The 12,088-nt window shown below is 42.0% G+C and overlaps 1 protein-coding gene across 1 annotated transcript in view; it reads right to left on the reverse strand.

Annotated features, from left to right (window-relative positions):
* fam189a1 (family with sequence similarity 189 member A1) overlaps positions 1 to 12,088 on the reverse strand; it is a 94,777-nt gene that overhangs the window by 37,715 nt on the left and 44,974 nt on the right. The window contains exon 2 of the mRNA XM_069661064.1: positions 10,890 to 10,946. The gene's annotated coding sequence lies outside the window, so the exon portion shown is untranslated. The remainder of the gene's footprint in view (positions 1 to 10,889; positions 10,947 to 12,088) is intronic.

A 12,088-nucleotide genomic window follows, 5' to 3' on the forward strand; every position in this document is an offset into this window, starting at 1 on the left:
CATTAAATGACACACTGGCGACAACATGACTGTTAAAGGTGATGCTTGGTATTTGGACACCTCTGCTCTCCACAGAAGTAAGGATGGCATTTTGGTTGCATGCAAAATTGGACTTTGCATATTCACTGCACACAATTTAAAAGCACACGACATAGCAATATTTAAGCTGTCCCAGCTCTACCTTTATACATCCTCTTCCACCTGACATCAAAGGTCACAGGTCTGTGAAAGTTGCTTTCCTGCACCGAGCCACAAAATGAGCCACTACAGGAAAAGCCCGCCGGGGTTTCAAAGCAGTAGTAGCTGAAGTCATGCCGCAGTATCAACTCACTCAGCTGTGAAATATGGCTGACATGATTGTGTGCAAACCACAATTACGTCTGGAGTCCCTGACAAGTGACCACAGAGTACAAGTTGTTCAGTCAACTGCGGAAAATAAACTGGCGGACCCTCCCTCTAATGCCTCTATTTGCCCAAAACACAATGACTGCGATGTCACACACAGTTCCAGCCGCTTGCGACAGAAAGGGATTGGCACCAGTGTGACAGGAGGGAGCGAGAGAGGAGCCTATTTGTGCAGCCTAACAAAAGCTGAAAGAGGAGCACAAGCACCGTTTTGTATTGTGGTTTGAACGACTGCAGGGAATTTCTCCGCTGTGATTTTATTATTATTTTATGCTTTCAGTGGAGCAGTCGACAATTTGGGACTGACAAGTATAACAAAGCAGTGATAAAAATGCCTTTTCTTGTGATGTTGTGGCAGGTAAACGGGTCTTTAAACTCGCCTTGGGGCTGTTTGGAGTTGGAGGATGACAAATATCTGCACTAAAACTTCATTTTCAGGGGGAAAAAATTAAGCCACAGTTATGATCATCTCTCCGTGATATTCACAGGAAAAAGAAATACAGCCGTGCAATCATCCCTGCACTTCTGTTTACAGCGCAGGCCTACGACTGCAGGAACAACACTCACTATAAATAATCCGCTGTGGGATCATTAAGATCAAAAGACAGCCAAACCGCTGAAGACTAAAAGCTGCAGTTTGTCATCATTGTGCTTTTGTTTCTTATTATCTCTTCATTAATTAAAGATTTAATACCAGCCTCAGAGGGCATGATAGCGGTGGGTGTATAAACAGAGACAATCGCTCTAGTTCATGTTCACAAACATCCAAATAAGAGGGATTTTTTAAAATACTTTCTTGTTTCAGTAAAATTCTCTCGACGTCACACAAGATCAACTGTGCTCTCATGGAAAAAGCCAACAGAAAGGGGAGAAGGACATCACAATGATTGAGGGTGAAGGAGGAGTCCAACACTCCTCCTGCACAAAGCAATAAGTTAGACCACTTATAGCTGAAGCAGGCTCAGAGCAAACACCAACCAATCCCTGCTGGCCGCAGAGAAACACAGGCTGCTAATGGGCTAAATTTGCTCCTACTTAAAAAGGATTAATCTGTCCATTTAGGTCTGCATGAAAAATGCTCAACTAGTTCACGGCTAAAAACTGGGTTGGACAGAGACGCCATCTCCGCCCGCACTGGTCCGATGCACAGACTTTTAATCATTTCATTAATTGAATGATAAAAAATGAAACCCACGAACTGTGACGCTTTGATTTTCTCTTGTTGTGCTGTCGTACTATTAATCTTTATTGCATCAGGGTAGAGATGCCCGCTTCCTATTTGCAATCAGTCAGCGAGCCATCTCTCTCTCTCTCTCTCTCTTCCCCCTTCTTTCATCAGCTACAGTAATATTTATGGCCTGTAGGGGTCACAGGCTGTCACATCGAGCACCTCGTAAAGCCTTTCACCGATGTCCGGGTGGCCCTGCTGCGGTTATTTGACCGTAATGGAAAGTCTGCGTTTATGATGTGTGTGTGCTGTGATTTGTGTGTGTCATTAGCTGCATATTTAGAGATGTGGAGGACAATGTTAAAAAATAGGGAAGCTCCTACCCTCTTGACCGTGTGTGTGTGTGTGTGTGTGTGTGTGTGTGTGTGTGTGTGTGTGTGTGCTCCAGACCCAGATTTATCCTCAGGAAATCTTCAGCCATCAGCATGTCACAGAAATGGTGCTGTAAATCACACACACTCTTTGTGTGGCTGATCGAGGATGAGCATGCACACACACATTTCACACCAGGAGGGTCAGAACACGTGTGCGCTGCTTACTCACATGCTCAACACATACACTATATATACATTATATCCACGACTCAGACTGTAGCAGAGATTCGAAAATGGGGTTGCGTCACACACGTAAGGAGAAACATGACAGATATTCTTCCCTCTGATCTCGAACATGTACACACTGCGAGATATAATGGTGCATGACTCACTACTGCACATACCACCTCAAGTGATTCGTGTATTCTCACGTGATCTCATGGGGAAGCTAAAAACGGAGACTGTCTGCAACCTGCGCTCCAAATGCTTTGCAGTGAGAAAAACTAAAGCAGGAGTCTGAATGAGAGGATGTTTGAGAAGACACGATCAACACTGGTCGTCTATTCTTCAACAAGAACTGGAGGTGAGATTGTACCTTTTTCTGCTTTCGTAGTCTGCTAGCTAATGTAATGGCTGCCGTGTTTACTCAGTGTGCTGTGCCCCTTTTAGCTGTGAGATACTACATGGTGCTATGAAACTAGCTAACAAACTCCTCTTTGTGCACTAGGCTGCACAAGGTTCATTATCACAGTCACAGATGGTTAGAGGTCAGAGGTCACAGCTTGTTATAAAGTCGCTTTCCCACTGGTCAAAAAACACGCGAACACCTCTTTTGATTACTGGGAAAGGCTACATTCAGCATTCAGACCCGGGTCAAATGACTCTGCAGTGGACCCGGGTAATCACCTCGGCTCCGTTCGGCATTGATGGGAACACTAACCCGTGTCGACACGCTAATCTCCGCCCCCTTTCCGGCACGATGCTATGCTCCGTCTGTAACTTCTGCGACTCCTTGTCATCTCAGCTACAAATTCCGCAGCGCTCCAACCTCGTACCAAATTTGTCGATCATTTTAGCCTGTGTGTATCCTGTTAGGGAGTACAGTATATATCCCATTTCATAAGCTCCTTATTTTCTTCATTCTAAAGTAACCTGTTATAAATCACCTTGTATTTCATTAGAGGGCTGATCTCCAACCATTATTATGTTATTATATACCTCCCTTAGCCCCCGTCATTCTCAGCGGGTTGAAAGATTCAAGAACTATTTTGGGATTTCTCACATTAGAATGAAACTGTTACACTGTGTGCACAACTCTTTGCCTCAGGGTTGCCTGGGTGACTACGAGCTGTTACCTGACATGCTGCAGCAGTGTTAGGGTGGCAAGACACTTCCTAGCGACAAAACACTCTTGTGTTAAATATGTTCTTCAAATCAGTGTTTTTAGCAAACACCTGCAAGTGATTGGATGTTTGCAGCACATGTACATGTGTGTTACTGATTTCCTGCAGAGTAGTGGTCATGTGGTGTAAACTCTGAGTGTCCTTCTTGGAGGGCCTGTATGTACAGCATGTTAATGTTTATGTAGGGGCACAGTGTAAGACGTCTGCACAAACTTTGATAAATGGTGTATATTATACGGGGCTGACAGAACAGGACATGATGACAGCTTCTAATCTCCACAGATCAAACATGAGTGATTGTTCTCAGAGCACCAGGCCTGTGGGAGCAGGCAGCAGAGGGATGAACATATCCCCCGGATCAGGCTAGAAACATGCTCCCGTTCCAACCTGTCACTCTAAAGGTCAGTGAATGCATCGTTGCATCACATCACACATTGAGGTGACTGACTGACTTGAGATTTGCCCCTCTGACTACTGAACTCCTCTGTTTAAGCTTCTCGGTTTAAGTAGTGCTGTTCATGGCTTTTGTTTGCATTAGTTTAAGTATTCTTAAGGTTGTCAACGATGTTATGAGAGGTGAAGACATGCTTAGATTAAAGCACTCTTGTGACCTGCAACATCGTCTCATTTCTATTAAAAACAATGAGAAAAGAGGCCAGCACTCGTAAGAGACGTTCCCAGCAGAGATGCAGCTCAATTTTCTCGGGGCATAAAGTATGGGTTGAGCATGTGCTGGCATCCAAGTATGAAAATATCTTCCCTTACATGTCCCTAAAGCTCTCACCAGCTGGTGGGTTGGCCTTAAGTGACTAATACATTTAATATCCCAACATTTCAGAAACCTCATGAAGACAATATTATGAAAAATTACCATGTAAACAGCGCGCCCTGGTTGTTAACAAACAAGGTTAAAGTTGGATCTGAAGTATTTTAATTTAAGCTACAACATTATTTTAAATGTGTGTATGCTAGGCTAGGCTAGCTAGCTACTTCAAGCATCCACTTTATATCGTTCCTGGTTCAATAGGCACATGTAACAAATATATAACATTAAATATAATAAGTATAGTAGCCAACACATTCCACTTACACGTACAAGATTTTAAACATCGTCTAGTTCATTAAATACAGAGTAGGGTGGGAGGGTGACCTGACACACCTGATACAACATGAGCTTGCAGATATGTTACAACAGTTTACAGCAAAGCTTTGAGCAACATTTTGGGGTTTAGCTCAGTTGGTAGAGCAAGCACCCCATGAACAGAGGCCCCGGTCCTCGTCACATCGGCTGCGGGCTCGACATCGACTTGTGGCCCTTTCATGCATGTCTAACCCCGCTCTCTCCTCCCCACATTTCCTGTCTATCTTCAATGGACAAAACAATGACAATGCACAAAAGCAAAAGTCAGAAGGAATCATCCTCCGGGCACCATCTGGAGTTAAGTGTCGGACTGACTGACAGATTGTCCGTGTCATCTGTACAGCCAAGCTGCCAGTCTGGCTTTGAACATGCATTTTTTAGCATGTTTTTACAAAGAAATGTAAGTCTGTATAAACAGTCAGTGGTGCAGAGAAGCACTGTGACATTCAGACCATGGTTCACCTACACAGGCCTGCTCCAGTCCTTAGCTCTGTCACCAAAGGACAACTTGTTCTTCCCTCCCTGTAGAAACATGAATGTAAAGTAGCTGCGCATGTTCGACTCTCTCTCCGTCTGACACCTCACAAGTGCACTGACTGTCTCAACTCCAGACTGCTAAAGCTCTCCATTATTCAAATCTCTGCAGGCTACACTTCAGTCCTGAGACGTATTGGGTCAGTACAGTGAAAATGGGGCCGTCTTTTTATGAATGAAACAGCCAAACTAATACTTACATGGTGCTGTGCTGGTGGTGCTGAAATGTACATTAAATATGAGTATGTAAAGTGTGCACTGTACCTACTCTTTAAAGGTATAACAAGTAGGATTTTTCCTCGCATTTTGTTAACAACACATTCAAACTGGGCCCCTCCTCCTGGGCTCTTCGTCACCAGAAGCTCACTCTCACTCTCTCGTGCGAGAACACGCCCACCCCGCCGAGCTAACACCAACAGTATCACGGTTAGCTTTGCACTAGCATGCTAACCACCAATTAGCTTGTCCTACCCGGTTTGAGGCACCTACCTGTCCAACACAAAGAAGTACAACTCTGCATCGCTCTTTCACCATGTTCGCCGGTCTGAATGGGGCCCAGTTGCTTTCTGAACCACTCCCACACTCACCTGTACGCTGTGATTGGCTCAGGGAACCACAACAGCGCCCCTCCTGAAAACGTCCCGTGCAAAGCAAAACAACAGAATAGATGCAGAGGGAAGGGTCTCACAAGGGTCTGCAGAGGCCCATAAGTGATGATTTATATTATATTATATTTCAAAAGTCTATATTTTACTTTTCTAGGAAAATCCTACTTATTTTCCCCTTAAACAAACAACAGCAGCAGTTGTTGAGACAAAAACTCTACAGACCATCTCCATCTTGTTTCCTCTCCAGGCAAACAACGATTTACTGCCCTCTAACTCTCCCTCCGTTTCTCTGTCTCTCTCTTAACACATAATCCATCACCGTCACAAACAGCACTGCAGGTAGTCTTGTCTCTCCCCTGCCTCCCAGTGATACAGAGTAAATCTACCACAGCGTAAGTGCAGCAGACTCGAGTGTAAAGAAAACCACAGTTTTTCAAAGTTATTTCAGATATAAAGTGGAAGAGGAGGATTTCCTGCTTGGACACGGTGTTCTTTCTCACTCCATCGAACAAAGTATGAAAATATATCTTTGATTCGGAGTTTATAAGGAAAGTTTGGAGTAGGCAGAATTTTCATATTCAACACTTTTTTCTCTCCCCACAATAGCACACCTGTTTTTTTTTTCCCACTCTGGCATAAGAAACATTCGTCTCCATCCAGCCAAATAATACATGAGGTGTCATCGCGCTGACTCGACTACAATGTGTCAGAACAAAAGTGATGCACAAAATTTCCTCTCTTCACCCTGTTTTTTCCTTTTCTATGTATAATTCATACCTGTCCCTCAAATACGTTAGTGCAACTACAACATTCTTAGAGTGCAGCAAACAATTGTGAGCGTCTCAATATATTGACAGACCGCAAGAGTCTCTAATCTATGTTGTGTTTAAGGGCTCGAACTGAGAGTCAATCCTTTTACATGCCATGTATTATCTTTGTTTGTTCATTGATTTCAGTGTGAGCTTTCGTTAGCTGTTAAGTTTTTGAATTGAATCTATTTTAGTCTTCAGTTTTCATTTCCTGTTTTATTTTGTAATTCACCCTTCCCTTTTGTGGTAGTTGCTCTGCTTCCTGCCTTTGTGTCGTCTCCCTCCTGTGTGATTGTAGCCCCGCCCTGATTGTTTTCACCTGTGCCGCAATAGTCTCCCCTGTGTCTGATTACCCTCAGTGTATCTGTGTGCCTCTGTTTGTTTTTCGTCAGACCATTTACCTTTGCTTCTTTTGATTCTTCTGTCAGCCATGGACTCATGTAATCCTTTTGTTTGTGTTTTTAAAAAATCCTCACACTGTTAGTAGTTTGACTACATTTCTCAATAACTTGGTGGTAGCGTCGCTGTTTTTTTAAATCAAATCGGCAGGTTTTTGCTGTAGCTTATCTTGCTACATAGGCAGTTTCAGTGTAGTAAAACTTATTTAAACTGATAGTAACTGGTAGCCTTGCTCACTACATGTCATGAGTGGCTAGCCCAACACAGCCTAATGTGACAGTTAACCATTAATCACACATTTACAATATGAAATAACATTCACAAAGACATAAAGAAATAGAAACACATGTATTTGCTTCCATAGTAAAAGTTGAATAAAGGACCAACTGTTCACTTGCACCAGATTTTTTCCAATATCAAGATACAGCCGGTAGGTAAGCTTAGCTAAGTTCAAAGACAGGAGTGTCGTTGTCACATCATGATGATGATGAAAGCCCTATTTGCACTGGACTAGTATAACCTGGGGACCTCTAGTAATTTGTAATAATTGCGGAGGTCGTCTTTGATCTTAATCCTATGCGAATCGGCCATGTCCGTAATTTGTAAGGTAAAAATTCCAGCGCAAATTACCCTCCATATTTTGGCAAACACAGAGGTCATCTGTTAATATTAGTCCCGTGCGAATCGGCATCCCAGTAATTTGGGGTCGATAATATTTTTTTTGCAATGTTTTTGTTATCCCTGCGGCGTTTTCCTGCTTCTTTCCAAGTCAAGAATTATGGAAGCTGCGGTGGAAATTATCAACGAAAGTTTTGACTCGCTACACAGCATGGGGACCCATCCGCAGAAAGAGCTAAGTCAAATCCAAAACAAGAGCGAAATCTGGAAAGATGATGAGATGGATGATGTGCATGGCAACATGCAGCAAGGAACGTTTTTCTATCTTTCAAAAGGCTTCAGGCTTTAAACAGATGTTACGCGAAGCCTTGACATTTACAATCATATCCGGAGGGATGATGTCTTTACATTGTAGTAAAATACAGACTTTGCTTATTCCATGTGAATGTGTCGCTTGAAGTCGACATTAATGGTTGTTTAGAGCAGCCAACTAAATACACTGGAGGCTTTAAAAAACTGCATTTTCCTTGATGAATTTCTTTGAAATAATTAACTTATAAATAAATATTAATTTAAATGTGTGACTCAAAAGTAGAATCTAAAATGCCAAATTCCTGATTCCCCCCCCTGAACCTTACGCTTCATCACTTGAGACCGATCTCTAATAATAAATCAGCTGTATTAAAAAGACGTCATTAACACTGAAACTTAACAGATTTGGAGAGAGTCCAGTTATATGGATCACGATGCAGATCGGGGCCACCCACAGTTCACAGATGGGTAGGTGCTGCGTTGCCAGGCCTGAAAGCGTCCAGACGGTGCGTTAGTCACCTGCCACTCAGAGCTGGGACGAGGCCAGTTATGGGAAAGCTCGACTGTGAGGACTAAACATTACATGCTACAGTACCAAATCCACAGCAGATATTTGCTTTTAGTGGCCACAGAGTGACATGTCTGCATCCTGCAGGAACAGAACATTCCAGTAAATTAGACACACTCTTTAAGGAAGGAGAGGTAAGAGGATTTCACTCTTTTTAAGTGCACAACGTGTGACCAATTTCTGCTCACACCTGAATGATGGGATATTTCCTTTGATCCTCTTGAGCTGAAATGATTTAAATCTCTTTCTCTGGTTTAACATTACACAATGACACAGAGAGGAGAGGGGGAGGGGGACGGAAAAATGAGAAGAAAGAGGATGCAGAAATGTGCAGCAGGGAAGCAAGGCGATAAAACTAACGAGAGCGAGACAGGTGATCTGCAGTTAGAGCGGGCGGGTGTGACAGGATGAGGTGAGACAGCAGAGATGAGATGACATTATTTATGACATTCAGAAAGCATGAAATAGAATGGGGCAGGAGCTTTTACAGGCACAAAGTTAGGTAGATAGTTATCCTCATCTTCAGTAAACCACAATGCACCTGTGTGTCTTTGTGTAGCACAAAGGACGGAGAAAAGAAACACATTAAACTAAGGGGAGTGTGTGTTACAATATGCACTACATGACAGTCAATTAAAGGTTTTCAGGCTGTATTGGTAATGGAAAATGTTCCCTGTTACTGCTGGGAGGGAGTGAAACATCTCACCACTCAGACGTGAAGACACATCGCAGAACGAGGCCCATGTCGTAATGGTTATCTAGTTTTTTAGCAAAATAAAATCTTATTAAAGTTTGCTCCGTCTGTCTGTTGAGACATGCTACGGAGTGATTGCAAAAAATATTGTTGGTCATGATGAATAAAACATCAGTTAAAGCAATATGTGCCTTTATCAGAACAGCCTGTTATTTGCATTTGATTTGAACATTTAATAATCATATTTTTCCCTCTCTATCTGTAATCAGGGGTGCGAACCACAAGAATAAAACTCATGATTTAGTTTGCAGTATTTTTACATGCAGCTTTATATCTGTCTGTTTATTGCTACTGGATGTCATAAGGTTTTTAGACTAATAACATTTTACTTCAAAAACGATTGTATACTTTTTATAACAGTAGCAACAGTAAGGAAAATATTTATATAATATATATAAAATATAGGAAAAAGTGAAAAATGTGATCGATAAAATCTGTTCCTCTGGTTATTTTTGTTAAGAGCATGTTTGTGTTTAATCATATGATCACTTATGAGTTGCCCTTAAAGGAGAAGTTCGGTATTTTTAAACCTGGGCCCTATTTTTTTTACAAACTGGTCCAGTAGATAGGCTCCGCTGTAGCCGCGACACGGCCGCAATGGCTGCAACATAATCCCCTGGGGCATTTCTATGCATGTCACCACCCACTCTCTACTCCCCCATTTCTTGTCTTTATTCAGCTATTCTATCAATAAAGTCAAAAGCCAAATATATAATCTTAAAAAAAGTCATATGTAACATCATTGCATTAAAATGTCCAAAAAGACAAGACCTATGTTATATATCTGAATCAGTTGTGTACATATATCATCCCAGATGTTCTAACACTGTTTAAACGCAGAGGAATAAGTGCTTTTATTCAAGATCATATAATTTCTTTAGAATGTATTGTGGTAACGTCTTTCTTAATTATGTTTAACAATGACGACAACAACTCCCATGATCCCATGCTACTTCACAACGTTTTCAAACTGTGTGTTGTTGTTGTTCAGATTAAGTGACCCCTCGCAGCAGAAGATATAGCTCTAAAAGTAACTCCTATAATTTGCTGTGAATAAAAGTGAGCAGCTTAATCCATATATTTGTTTTCACTCCCATGTTCTCTTTCTGTGCTGCTGTCACCAAACATCTCCTCTTAAGAAACCTCCAACACTCATTCATTACATTAACCTCCATTAAAGCCAAAGTATCCCTTTAATCTGATAAATCTTGGTCCAACATCCTTTTACATGAAGTCAGTGAGTTCTGTGCACATCGCAGTGCAGGTTTATTCCCAGAATTATGTGTGTTTGAACTGAGTAACAGTTCATCGATTTTTCATCTGCTCAAGCAGAGAAAAGAGAAGTGGGAAGACTTCTGAGTGACTTTGTCCTGTGGTTTCCAGGTCAGCGGCTGTGAAAACATGCGACACTGCAGCTGCGATCCAGAGATTTTTAACACAACCTGAACTTGCCCCAAACTGTGTTCACAGACAGCTGCAGTGTTTCACCGCTGCTTAACCGCAAGTGTCACCAGAAACCAGGTTCAGACCCAGCACTTTGTCACATTGTGTCAATAAGCAGAAATTACAGCTATTTTAACAGTTATGGTGTCTGATGCTCTGTCTTCATTTGTATTCTCGTGCCGTGTGAGTACTAACGTGCCGATCCTAACAGGAGAGGAACAAAGCGTCTGTTTCAGTATGTGGGTACATGTCGCTATCAGTCCCGTCATCACAATAAAAGAAGCCTCTTGGGTATTGCTTTGTTCAGAGGTGTCTGATTAGCAGCTGAGTGTGGGCGTTTGGATGACACTCACCACAAGAGAGAGCGGCCTCTTCCATGACACCACTCCGATCAGTCCAGAGAGCAGCACCTGGGAGAGACAGATATAACAGGTGAATCATTGTGACAGAAAAATAGAAACAAATAAGGACAAATTCTGGTTTTATCTATCAATGATAATAATACTGTAATCCTTACGAAGATTTAATGGATCTAGAAAATGAGGTGTTCTCACTTTTGTGCGAGAAATGAGCGGAGAGACGATCACACAGGTTTCACATTTTTAGTCATAAAGACTCTTCTTTGTTAACAGTGCTTAGAGCTTTGCACCTGGACATTAAGTATTGCATATCCCACATTTGGACCCATAGCCTACACTTAGAGTCATGCTCAACATACTCTTTGATGTGACATGGTTACCTCTTCTCGGTTGACTTCTATTAACCTGTCCATTGTAAGCCATGCATGCTCTTAGTTGTCAGACTGTGACATCTCATCATCTATTGGATCAATTGTAATTGACACACATTCAGGGTCTCCAGAGGATGAGAGCTTCTGACTTTGGTGATCTCCTTACTTTTCCTCCATTACCACCACTGTGACGTTGACATTCCTCGTTTTGGTGAAACACCCAAAAAGCTCCTGGATGGACTAGCATGGCGTTTGTTGCAAACATTCATGGTCACCAGAGGAAACCTTTAGTACATTTTGTAATCCATGTAAACCTTTTATTCAGTGCAATCATCTGGCCTAAATGTAATCTTTTCCAGTGCATTGATTTGAGACCAGATAGTCCACAAAACAATGACACTCCCATCCTCCTCAGCAGACCTTATCATGTGCTAATTAGCAAATGCTAGCGTAGTAAAATTACAGACAAAGACGGTGAACATAGTAAAAGTTATGCCTGCTTAAAATCAGCATGTTAGCATATACTTTACAGCATGTTGGCATGCTGCATTAGTATAAAGCTAAAAGCAATGCTGTACAAGGGTGGATTTACAGCCATGCTAGCACAGCCACTAATCAGCACAATCAAGTTTTAGCTTATGAACAACCAGTAGAGTTCACAACTCCTTCCCCTCCCCCCCAGGTAACACCTTTCTTTGATGGCTAAATAAAGGCAGATGGATAAATTATACCCGACTGAGTGTTTCATTTGTCACAGTTTAGGACCAATATCCTGGTCTTTCAGTATTTGAGCATCTACAACATTTTGTGATTGTCAGATTA

The sequence above is a fragment of the Semicossyphus pulcher genome, unplaced genomic scaffold (assembly GCF_022749685.1).
Source record: "Semicossyphus pulcher isolate SPU_LCO1_2020_fin unplaced genomic scaffold, fSemPul1.0.p SCAF_1, whole genome shotgun sequence".
NCBI lineage: Eukaryota > Metazoa > Chordata > Actinopteri > Labriformes > Labridae > Semicossyphus > Semicossyphus pulcher.